Source organism: Mauremys mutica, chromosome 8 (assembly GCF_020497125.1).
Source record: "Mauremys mutica isolate MM-2020 ecotype Southern chromosome 8, ASM2049712v1, whole genome shotgun sequence".
Classification (NCBI taxonomy): Eukaryota; Metazoa; Chordata; order Testudines; family Geoemydidae; genus Mauremys; species Mauremys mutica.
In genome coordinates, this window is record NC_059079.1 from 64,605,459 (window position 1) to 64,616,945 (window position 11,487).

Below are 11,487 nucleotides of genomic sequence, written 5' to 3' on the forward strand. Positions count from 1 at the left end.
GTCCAAATGCACATTCTACCACTATTCTGCACTTGCTCAGCCTGTAGTTGAACAGCTCCTGACTACTGTCCAGGCTGCCTGTGTATGGCTTCATGAGCCATGGCATTAAGGGGTAGGCTGGGTCCCCAAGGATAACTATATGCATTTCAACATCCCCAATGGTTATTTTCTGGTCTGGGAAGTAAATCCCTTGCTGCAGCCATTTAAACAGATTAGTGTTCCTGAAGACGCGAGCGTCATGAACCCTTCCCGTCCATCCCATGTTGATGTTGGTGAAACGTCCCTTGTGATCCACCAGTGCTTGCAGCACCATTGAAAAGTACCCCTTGCGGTTTATGTACTGGCTGCCCTGGTGCTCCGGTGCCAAGATAGGGATATGGGTTCCATCTATCTCCCCACCACAGTTAAGGAATCCCATTGCAGCAAAGCCATCCACTATGACCTGCACATTTCCCAGGGTCACTACCTTTGGTAGCAGAATGTCAGTGATTGCTTTGGCTACTTGCATCACAGCAGCCCCCACAGTAGATTTGCCCACTCCAAATTGATTCCCGACTGACCGGTAGCTGTCTGGGATTGCAAGCTTCCACAGGGCTATCGCCACTCGCTTCTCAACTGTGAGGGCTGCTCTCATCTTGGTATTCTGGCTCTTCAGGGCAGGGGAAAGCAAGTCACAAAGTTCCATGAAAGTGCCCTTACGCATGCAAAAGTTTCGCAGCCACTGAGAATCGTCCCACACCTGCAACACTATGTGGTCCCACCAGTCTGTGCTTGTTTCCCGGGCCCAAAATCAGCGTTCCACAGCTAGAACCTGCCCCATTAACAGCATGATCTCCAAAGTGCCGGGGCCCACGGTTTGAGAGAATTCTGTGTCTATGTCCTCATCGGTCTCGTCGCCGTAGCTGCCTCCTCCTCACCTGGTTTTTCAGGTCTTGGTTCAGCATAGACTGCACGATAATGTGCGAGGTGTTTACAATGTTCATGACTGCTGTCTTGAGCTGAGCGGGCTCCATGCTTGCTGTGGTATGGTGTCTGCACAGTTCACCCAGGAAAAAAGGTGTGAAACAGTTGTCTGCCATTGCTTTCACGGAGGGAGGGGTGAGGTTGTACCCAGAACCACCTGTGACAATGTTTTTTGCCCCATCAGGCATTGGGATCTCAACCCAGAATTCCAATGGGCGGGGGAGAAGCGGGAACTATGAGATAGCTATGGGACAGCTACCCACAGTGCAACGCTCTGGAAGTCGACGCTAGCCTCGGTACATGGACACACACCGTCGAATTAATGTGCTTAGTGTGGCCGCGTGCACTTGACTTTATACAATCAGTTGCCCAAAATCAAATTCTGTAAATTCGGAGTAATCCCGTAGTGTAGACATACCCTATGTCTGGGACCTTTCACCCAGATAGCAAGTGAACACCCACACATATGTCTGAGACCTTTCACCTAGATAGATAGATTATGGAAGAATGGCACAGGGAGTTTCCAAGTCTGTACCCACAGACTTAACAGGTACACCACAAGGAAAGAACCAAAATAACCGAAGAACAAAAATAACATATGTGTGTATGATCTAATGTCACTAATATGTATGTACCTGTCATTAATACGTACAAACATACTAGCCTATGGAGTAAGTGTACCTTAACATTTTTGTGGGTGAGGAATAAAGTTTGGGCATAGGAGGAAGGATTTCAGGCACTTGTGCCCTATAAAAGAGGTGACTCTCCTTGCTAGAAAAGCTATCTATTAGTAGGCTATACTTGTTTTTAGCAAACTTTCTAAGTTCCGAGGGGACTAAGCTAAGCTTGGTTTCCCTAAGCGTTTGTTCTTAGTTTTGTTTATTAGGTTTTAATTTTAAGTTAGTTAAGTAAACTCTAAGTTAGCTTTGATAGCTCTTAGCACTAGAGTCTTCTAAGCATTGCACCTCTCACTCAAGAATTGAGGAACCTGAACCGCGAGAGGCGAGGCTGGTCCTGTGTCTCTTACCACAAGGTTATCAAGGAAGGGTGTGAATATATTAAGACGTAGCTGTGAAGATGCAGCACATTAAAACATTGTCAACAAGTCAGACTACAAAATCAAGGCCACTGCAGAGTCAGAACCCCTTGGTCTGCCAATGGCTAATATTGATCAAGTTACTTGGGCCAAGATTTTTATTTAAAGTTTGTGTATACAAAACACCTGGTTCGTGCATGAAGTCGGGATGACATGCAAAAATTTACATAAATGCAGATTCCCATCTTGCACATGCATCAGATATTTTGCACTTGCAATTCATGTGCAGAAGAATATTCATGGGTTTCTAAATGGCTGGGCCTCAATTGTTCTGTGCCTCAGTTTCCCCAATTGTGGTCATACTATTTTACAGGCTTAACTTTTTCAGGCTTAACTAATTTTTGTAAAATACTCTGGCCTCCTTGGATAAAAAGGGCTTTAGAAGAGCAAAGCAATGTGCATTCTGATTATTTTAACTTGAACCTCCTAAAGAATGTACAGCACTTCAAGGTTAAGAGATGAGAGATCTAGGCCTCTGGTTTTAAAGATATGATTAATCCATAATTTTCTTTTGGGTTTTTTTTGGGGGGGGGGGTGTTTGTTTTGTGGTTTTGTGGTCCCCAGTGTAAGAAAATGCTAGGATTTCTCTGCCACTGGCCCATGGGAAGTTGTCACTGAGACTGATGGGAAGCAGGCGCTGGCCACTTTTGATGCTGTTGTGGTTTGCACTGGACATCATGTAGAGTCTCCTATTTCACTGGAGACTTTCCAAGGTAAATCACAGTTATATTAGGTGAAATCCTGGCCAGCTGATGTAAAGGGGAGTTTTGCAGGATTTGACCCATTGTCTATGTAGGGCCTGAATAGCAGTACTCACTCCGTCTCCGTGAACACAGCTGGACTGCTTCCAGGAGTCAGTACTATTCAGGACAAGTACAGCTTGCAGATTTGCCCTCTTAGGCCTGGTCTACACTGCGGGGAGGTTCAAACTAAGGTACGCAAACTAAGGTACGAACTAAGGTACTCGAACTACCTTAGTTCGAACTACTTACCCGTCCTGACGGCGCGGGATCAAAGTCCGCGGTGTGGAAGCCAATTAATAATTAACAAGGATTTGAAGAGATCTTAATGAATGTTAGTTAGTTAGTATGAGTGGAGTTCGCGGTGGTGGAGTTCCAGAGACGACGGGAGCGCGTTCGGAGTTCAATATATCGCGTCTAGATGAGACGCGATATATCGAACTCCGAGAAGTCGATCGCTACCCGCCGACCTGGGCGAGTAGTATGGACGTAGCCTCAATGTCACAGGCAAAGAGTTTGTGGGTAGGAGAGGTTTCAGTGTAGCAGCCGTGTTAGTCTGTATCCGCAAAAAGAACAGGAGTACTTGTGGCACCTTAGAGAGTAACAAATTTATTTGAAAATAAGCTTTCGTGGGCTACAGCCCACTTCATCAGATGCATAAGATGGAACATATAGTAAGAAGATATATATAGATACAGAGAACATGAAAAGGTGGAAGTTGCCATATGAACTCTAAAAGACTAATTAATTAAGATGAGCTATTATCAGCAGGAGAAAAAAAACTTTTGTAGTGATAATCAAGATGGCCCATTCCAGACAGTTGACAAGAAAGTGTGAGGATTTCCCCATGTTAAGTATCCTCACACCTTCTTGTCAACTGTCTGGAATGGGCCATCTTGTTTATCACTACAAAAGGTTTTTTTTCTCCTGCTGATAATAGCTTATCTTAATTAATTAGCCTCTTAGAGTTGGTATGGCAACTTCCATCCTTTTATGTTCTCTGTATGTATATATATCTTCTTACTATATGTTCCATCCTATGCATCCGAAGAAGTGGGCTGTAGCCCACGAAAGCTTATGCTCAAATGAATGTGTTCGTCTCTCAGGTGCCACAAGTACTCCTGTTCTTTTTGCACAGGAGAGCAATCCCAGTCCATGTCCCTGCCAGCTCACCTAGCAGGCTGCTGCGGGCCCTGCCATGAGGACTGCCCTGGGGCAGGTGACCCCTGTCTGTGGAACCTGGCTGCGGAGCCCTGGGAAACCTAACTCAAGCCTGGGCTCTCAGGACTTCTGGGCTCTCAGCTTCACGGCAAGGGACCTAGAAGCCCAGACTCTAACTCTGAGCCTGGAAATCCGGGGGTCAGTGTCAGGTCTTCCAGGGTACGTCTACACTACGGGACTATTCCGAATTTGCATAAACCGGTTTTGTAAAACAGATTTTATAAAATCGATTGCGCGCGGCCACACTAAACACATTAAATCGGTGGTGTGCGTCCATGGTCCGAGGCTAGCGTCGATTTCTGGAGCGTTGCACTGTGGGTAGCTATCCCGTAGCTATCCCATAGTTCCCGCAGCCTCCCCCGCCCCTTGGCATTTCCGGGTTGAGATCCCAGTGCCTGATGGGGCAAAAATCATTGTCGCGGGTGGTTCTGGGTACAGCCTCACCCCTCCCTCCCTGAGCAGCAGACAACCGTTTCGCGCCTTTTTTTGCTTGGTGAACTGTGCAGACGCCATAGCACAGCAATCATGGACCCTGCTCAGCTCCATACCGCAATCGTGACTGTTTTAAACACCTCGCGCACTCTAGTGCAGTCTATGGTGAACCAGGACCTTCAATCCGAGGCGAGGAGGAGGCGGATACGGCAGCGCGGCGATGACAGTGATGAGGACGTAGACACAGAATTCTCTCAAACGGCGGGCCCCTGCGCTTTGGAGATCCTGATGGTAATGGGGCAGATTCTATCCATTGAACGCCGATTTTGGGCCCGGGAAACAAGCACTGACTGGTGGGACCGCATTGTGTTGCAGGTGTGGGACGATTCCCAGTGGCTGCGAAACTTTCGCATGCGTAAGGGCACTTTCATGGAACTTTGTGACTTGCTTGCCCCTGCCCTGAAACGCCGTAATACCAAGATGAGAGCAGCCCTCACAGTAGAGAAGCGAGTGGCGATAGCCCTGTGGAAGCTTGCAACGCCAGACAGCTACCGGTCAGTCGGGAATCAATTTGGAGTTGGAAAATCTACTGTGGGGGCTGCTGTGATGCAAGTAGCCAAAGCAATCACTAAGCTGCTGCTACGAAAGGTTGTGACTCTGGGAAACGTGCAGGCCATAGTGGATGGCTTTGCTGCAATGGGATTCCCTAACTGTGGGGGGGCGATAGATGGAACCCATATCCCTATCTTGGCACCGCAGCGCCAGGGCACCCAGTACGTAAACCGCAAGGGGTACTTTTCAATGGTGCTGCAAGCACTGGTAGATCACAAGGGACGTTTCACAAACATCCACGTGGGATGGCCAGGGAGGGTTCATGACGCTCGCGTCTTCAGAAGCACTACTCTGTTTAAACGGCTGCAGCAAGGGAATTACTTCCCAGACCAGAAAATAACAGTTGGGGATGTTGAAATGCCTGTCGTTATCCTGGGGGACCCAGCCTACCCCTTGATGCCATGGCTCATGAAGCCATACACAGGCAGCCTGGACAGTGGTCAGGATCTGTTCAATTACAGGCTGAGCAAGTGCAGAATGGTGGTGGAATGTGCATTTGGCCGTTTAAAGGCGCGCTGGCGGACATTACTCACTCGCTCAGACCTCAGCCAAACCAATGTCCCCTATGTTATTACTGCTTGCTGTATTCTCCACAATCTCTGTGAGAGTAAGGGGGAGACCTTTATGGCGGGGTGGGAGGCTGAGGCAAATCACCTGGCCGCTGATTACGCGCAGCCAGACACCAGGGAGATTAGAAGAGCACACCAGGAAGCGGTGCGCATGAGAGAAGCTTTGAAAACGAGCTTCATCAATGGCCAGGGTACAGTGTGACTGCTGTGTTTGTTGATGAACACCCAACCCCCTTGATTGACTCAGTCCCTGTAAGCAACTCCCCCACCCCCTTCGAGTACAGCTTACTTATGCAAATAAAGTCACTCTCATTTAAAAAGCATGAATTCTTTATTGATTCCTTATAAAAAGAGGGAGAGAAGTAAGGGTGTGGTTTGGGAGGAGGATAGGAGGGATGGAGAAGGCCATTAAAAAAAAAATTCACAGTAACGACAGCCTTCTGGTTGGGCTGTCCACGGGGGTGGAGTGGGCGGGTGCACGGAGCCTCCCCCCACGCGTTCTTACACGTCTGGGTGAGGAGGATGTGGAACAAGGTGAGGGTTGAGGGTGGTTATACAGGGGCTGCAGCGGCACTCTGTGATCATGCTGCCTTTCCTGAAGCTCCACAAGACGCCGGAGCATGTCAGTTTGATCACGCAGCAGCCCCAGAGTTGCATCCCGCCACCGCTGATCTTCCTGCCGCCACCGCTGATTTTCCTGCCGGTCTTCCTGCCGCCACCTCTCATCTCGGTTGTCCCTCCTGTCCTCACGTTCATCCCTCCTGTCCTCATGTTCACTGGCCTCTTTCCTGTAATTTGAAACCACGTCCTTCCACTCATTCAGATGAGCTCTTTCATTGCGTGTAACTTCCATAATATCCGAGAACATCTCATCTCGCGTCTTCTTTTTCCTCTGCCTTATCTGTGCTAGCCTTTGGGATGGAGGAGGGATGGTTGAAAAATTTGCAGCTGCATGAGGGAGATAAATATTTAGAAAGATACATTTTACAGAACAATGATTATACTCTTTCACAGTGAAAAGAAGTATTCACCTAGCACATGTGATTTCCCTACAAGGTCGCATTTTTAATCTTAACAGTGAGTGCCTGCAGCTCTGGAGTTACAGATCTCACAGACACAGGTCCAGGCATCAGAATTCAGCTTGCATGCGGCCATGGTAAGCCACTGTCTTTCTGCTTCTGTAGTGATGTACCCCTCCCCCGCAACGCATGGCTAATACCACGCTAGCTCCCTGCTAATCAACAACCTTCCCCCCCCCCCCACCCACTGCGTGTCTGGTACCTTGGGGAAGATCGCCGGTGACCAAACACAGAAAAGATCATCGGCATTTCACTCCTCCCCTCCCCCCGCTTCGCTACGTGCAGGAAAGTTTTTTTTTTAAGCTGATGCAGTCCACGAACCCACTAGAAAAATGGCCACCCCCCTTACTTAAATTCCTGATTTTTAACCAGGTTATCCTGAACGATATCACTTTGCTGAGGATAACAGAACAAGATAAAGAACGGATGCTTCTTGAATGCCAGCAGTCACCGGGACCATACGCTGCTATGCTTTGCCACGCAATGATACCTGATTACTTGCTACATGCATGGCGTGGTAAAGTGTCCTACCACGGTGGGCGGAACAAGGCTGCCTTGCCCAGAAACCTTCTGCAAAGGCTTCTGGAGTACCTACAGGAGCGCTTCATCGAGATGTCCCTGGAGGATTTCCTCTCAATCCCCGGACATGTTAACAAACTTTTCTAAGTAACTATACTGTCTGCGAATGCATCCCAAGTCCTCAGGGCAAATCAATCATTAAAAAAGGCTTGCTTAAAAAACAATGTTTGCTATTTGCAAAGGTACACTCACCAGAGCTCCCTTCCATGGCGTCATTGTCTGGGATAGTGGCTTGTGAGGGCTGGGAGGACGGTAATTCCGTCAGGGTGATAAAAAGCTCCTGGCTGCTGGGGCTCACGGAGTGCTGTGTGCTCTCTGCTATGTCTTCCTCCTCTTCTTCATCTTCATCTTCCCCGTCTGCATAATCCTCAGCCATGGCAGAGATTACAACCCCCACCTCGGAATCCACCATCAGGGGTGGGGTACTTGTGGCGCAGCCCCCTAAAATTGCATGCAGCTCAGCATAGAAGCGGCATGTTTTTCGACCTGCCCCGGACCTTCCGTTTGCTTCTTTGGTTTTCTGGTAGCCTTGTCTGAGCTCCTTAACTTTCACTCTGCACTGCACTGAGTCCCGGCTGTGGCCTTTATCCGTCATAGCCTTAGAAATTCTTTCAAATACTTTTTCATTTCGTCTTTTGGAACGCAGTTCTGTTAGCACTGAATCCTCTCCCCAGATAGCGATCAGATCCAGTACCTCCCGTGCAGTCCATGCTGGGGCTCTTTTACGATTCTCAGGAGACTGCATTGTTAACTGTGCTGATGAGCTGTGCGTGGTCACCTGTGCTGATGAGATCTCCACGCTGGGGAAGCAGGAAATGAATTTCAAAAGTTCGCGGGGCTTTTCCTGTCTACCTGGCCAGTGCATCCGAGTTCAGAATGCTGTCCAGAGCGGTCACTGGTGCACTGTGGGATAGCTCCCGGAGGCCAATGCCGTCGATCAGCGTCCACACTAACCCTAATCCGATATTTTAATACCGATACTAGCGTTACTCCTCTCGTTAGGGAGGAGTACAGAAACCGGTTTAAAGAGCCATTAAAATCGATATATGGTGCCTCCTAGTGTGGACGGTTGTGGCGTTAAATCGGTTTTACGCTCCTAAAACCGGTTTAAACGCGTAGTGTAGACCAGGCTCCAGATTCACTGCCATGGAGCTGCACTTGGGGTGAGCAACTCTGGCGTAGCCCTACTATATGGACCCCCCTGGTGCCAGACTCCAACGCTTCCCTATTCCCAGCCCCGCTGGCTCCCCAGCATGCTGGGCAGCCTTTTGAAATGCCAACACTTCTTGCAAATCAGCACCAGCTCCTGTCAGCACTGCAGGAGTTCACTGGCTAACAACGTGTATCATGCACATACTTTGCACCCGCTAATATCGTACAGCTCGAGTTGTGTAGCTACAGAATGCCTAGATTCACCAGGGCTTGACACCAACGTCTGGCCAAATTGTCACTCAGCCATTGACCTCTGAATGACAATGCCTCAGTATTCCATCTGTTAGCCCAGAATGTCTACTTGTTGCCATTCCTCCTGAGCTTACTTTGTTCCCTTCCAGAGTGCCCGTTTCTCATGCAGCGACAATGACTTGCTGTCTTGTGCTGCCCAGGCATCACTGCTAATTCATTAATCGATCCAACTGAGATTACTATTTTCCTTGCAGGTATGAACGAGTTGAAAGGCACCTACCTTCACAGCCAGGGATACAAGAACCCAGAAGGATTTCTGGGGAAGAAAGTCCTTGTGGTTGGACAGGGGAACTCTGGAGCAGATATCACTGTACAGCTAAGTCAGAAAGCTGAGCAGGTACAATTCCTGAAATTGCTTATGAATTACTGGAGAGAGGTAACGTTTATATTCTGATGCATTCATCTATTGCCAAACCAAGCACCAAAACGTCATTATACTGGGAGAGCTTTTATTGAGGCTTTGACTAATGACCCAACAGGTCTTTCCCATAGCTTTTCTGACTGCAGCCCAGATTCAGGATCAGGAGTTGCCATCGTCAAACAGCCAGCAGATCTATATGACATAGTAGGTGGTCTCAGTCCATATTTTAATGCTCCTGATGTCCGAATCCTATAAACCACCACCAGAGATGTCCCCTTCTAGTAGCAATTTGTGGAAGCGTGGCCAAATGGGCCTGGAAAATCAGTTACCCAGTTGTCTCCTGTCTTCCCTTCCCCTTCCATTCAGGATTGAGATACCGTGGCAGAGCAGGAAGGGTTAAACTTGAACAGGCGCTTCCTGTTCTGTGCCTGTCTTCAGGGCTGTCAATCCCAGAACCCTCCAGGGACTCCAAATTCACTCTAAAAATTGAACCCTAAGAATACAATCAAAGTATAACCAGCAAGGCAGCTTTTGAACACAGACAGCAACAGGTGGAAGCAGAGCATGAGCTCAGACCAGATGTTGCCAGCCCAGTAGGTGGTGTCCTCCTTTGCCAGTCTCATCCATAAGTCTCCAAACAGTGTCATCAAAGATCCGAAGAGCGGATTGTCCTCTGAGAGGAACATTTGGAGATGACAGAGGTTTGCTTCCTTTGGTTTAATTTCACACTGAATCTGGGTGAAAGAATTACACTCACTGTTGGAAGCTGAATTCTGGCTTGGCTTTCAGGCATTTCTCAGCACCACCAAGGGCTCAGGGGTGATGAGCCGTATTTCTGAGCATGGCTGCCCCATAAAGACGATGTACAATACCCACCTGACTGATGGTCATCAGGAATACTCTCCCTTTCCTCCTGTTCAGCTGGATGAATGAGAAGATGAATCAATGGTTTAACCATGGAAACTATGGCTTGGTGCCCCAAGACAGCTATTTTCCACTAGCCTGGCCAGCAGGCCCACTGTGCACCTGGGGAAGGGCTAGATAATGGACCGTGCAGAGTATTGGACCATTTCTGCAATATGTTCCTGTTCAGTTTCTCATAACCTAATCTTTGGCCAAAGGATATTTTGGTGGAGCCGTGCAGAGGTGAATCTGAAGGTGGAAGACCTCTCTCTCCAAGTACAGTAACTTGGCCTTCTGAATCGGAAATTACAAGACAGAGAGTGGAAAAAATCATAATTAAATATCCAGAAGGGGGCCTGTTGCTTCCCACATTATGGGGGTACATTCTGCAAAGCACTGTTGCCTGATGCTTAGAGCCCTGGCCTGAGCCTCAGAAAAGCTAGGTTCTATTCCCAGCTCTGCCATTGACCTGCTGGGTGCCCTTCAGCAAGTCTCTGTGCCTCCGTTTTCCCATCTGTAAAATGGGGGGTGATGATCCTGGCCTCTTTTGAGATCTACTGGCTGACAAGTGCAATGTAAGAGTAGGGATGCTGATTGCCATCATCATCCTTTAGGCTTCACTTTAGTAAAGCTCCTTCACTACAGCCTGTGTACCCAGCAGGATTTTTCCAGCAATCTTGGGTAGTCTTTCTGCAAACTGCTTCCTTCAGGATGCCCCCTTCACGCAGCCATCAAGCAGCCTAGTGCACTAAAGAATGCCTGAAGATGACTGCTGTGTTAGGAATTCATGACCCTGGCAATAGCTGGATGCCATTTACCCTGCTCTCTCTTCAGAGAAAAGCGGTTGCCAGGAATCGGCCTGTTTCTTGACTTGTTCCATCCAACTCCCATTGGATAACAGGACGTCCTCTTGTCTCGCTTTGCCTCTATACTGTAGAACCAAGAGGCAATGGTCAGCAATGACTGTCCCAGCCGTATCCTCTGTGGTGGCGTGGTGGTGAAGCCCAATGTGAAGGAGTTTACTGGAACCTCTGCCATCTTAGAAAATGGGACTGTGGAGGAGAAGGTGGATATTGTCATCTTCACCACAGGGCACCACTCTTCTTTGTCCTTGCTGGAGGAGTCGATAACACCAGGTCTCACTGTATAAATACATCTTCCCTCGAACTGGAGAAACCAACACTGACTGTTGTTGGCCCCACACAGCCACCCGAGTCTATCCTGCCAATTGCAGAGCTGCAGGCTTGCTAGGCTGCAAGGGTCCTTAAGGGTAAGGGTCTCATATTTGATCATGGTTCAGTTGTAGCCATGGTCAGAAAAGTGATTATGTAAAAATGGTACCATCTTGTTCAACCAACCAGTCCCCGGTTGGGTCCAGAGCTGTCTCTGCTTGCTTGAGTGGCAAGAAAAATTGGTCATGGCAACACCCACACCAGAGTGCAGTGAGGGGCCATGGGGCCCAGCTGCC

General features: G+C 48.5%; 1 pseudogene; it reads left to right on the forward strand.

Annotated features, from left to right (window-relative positions):
• The first annotated feature begins 1,629 nt into the window (after positions 1-1,629).
• LOC123376316 lies at positions 1,630-11,169 on the forward strand (annotated as a pseudogene).
• Positions 11,170-11,487: the final 318 nt, after the last annotated feature.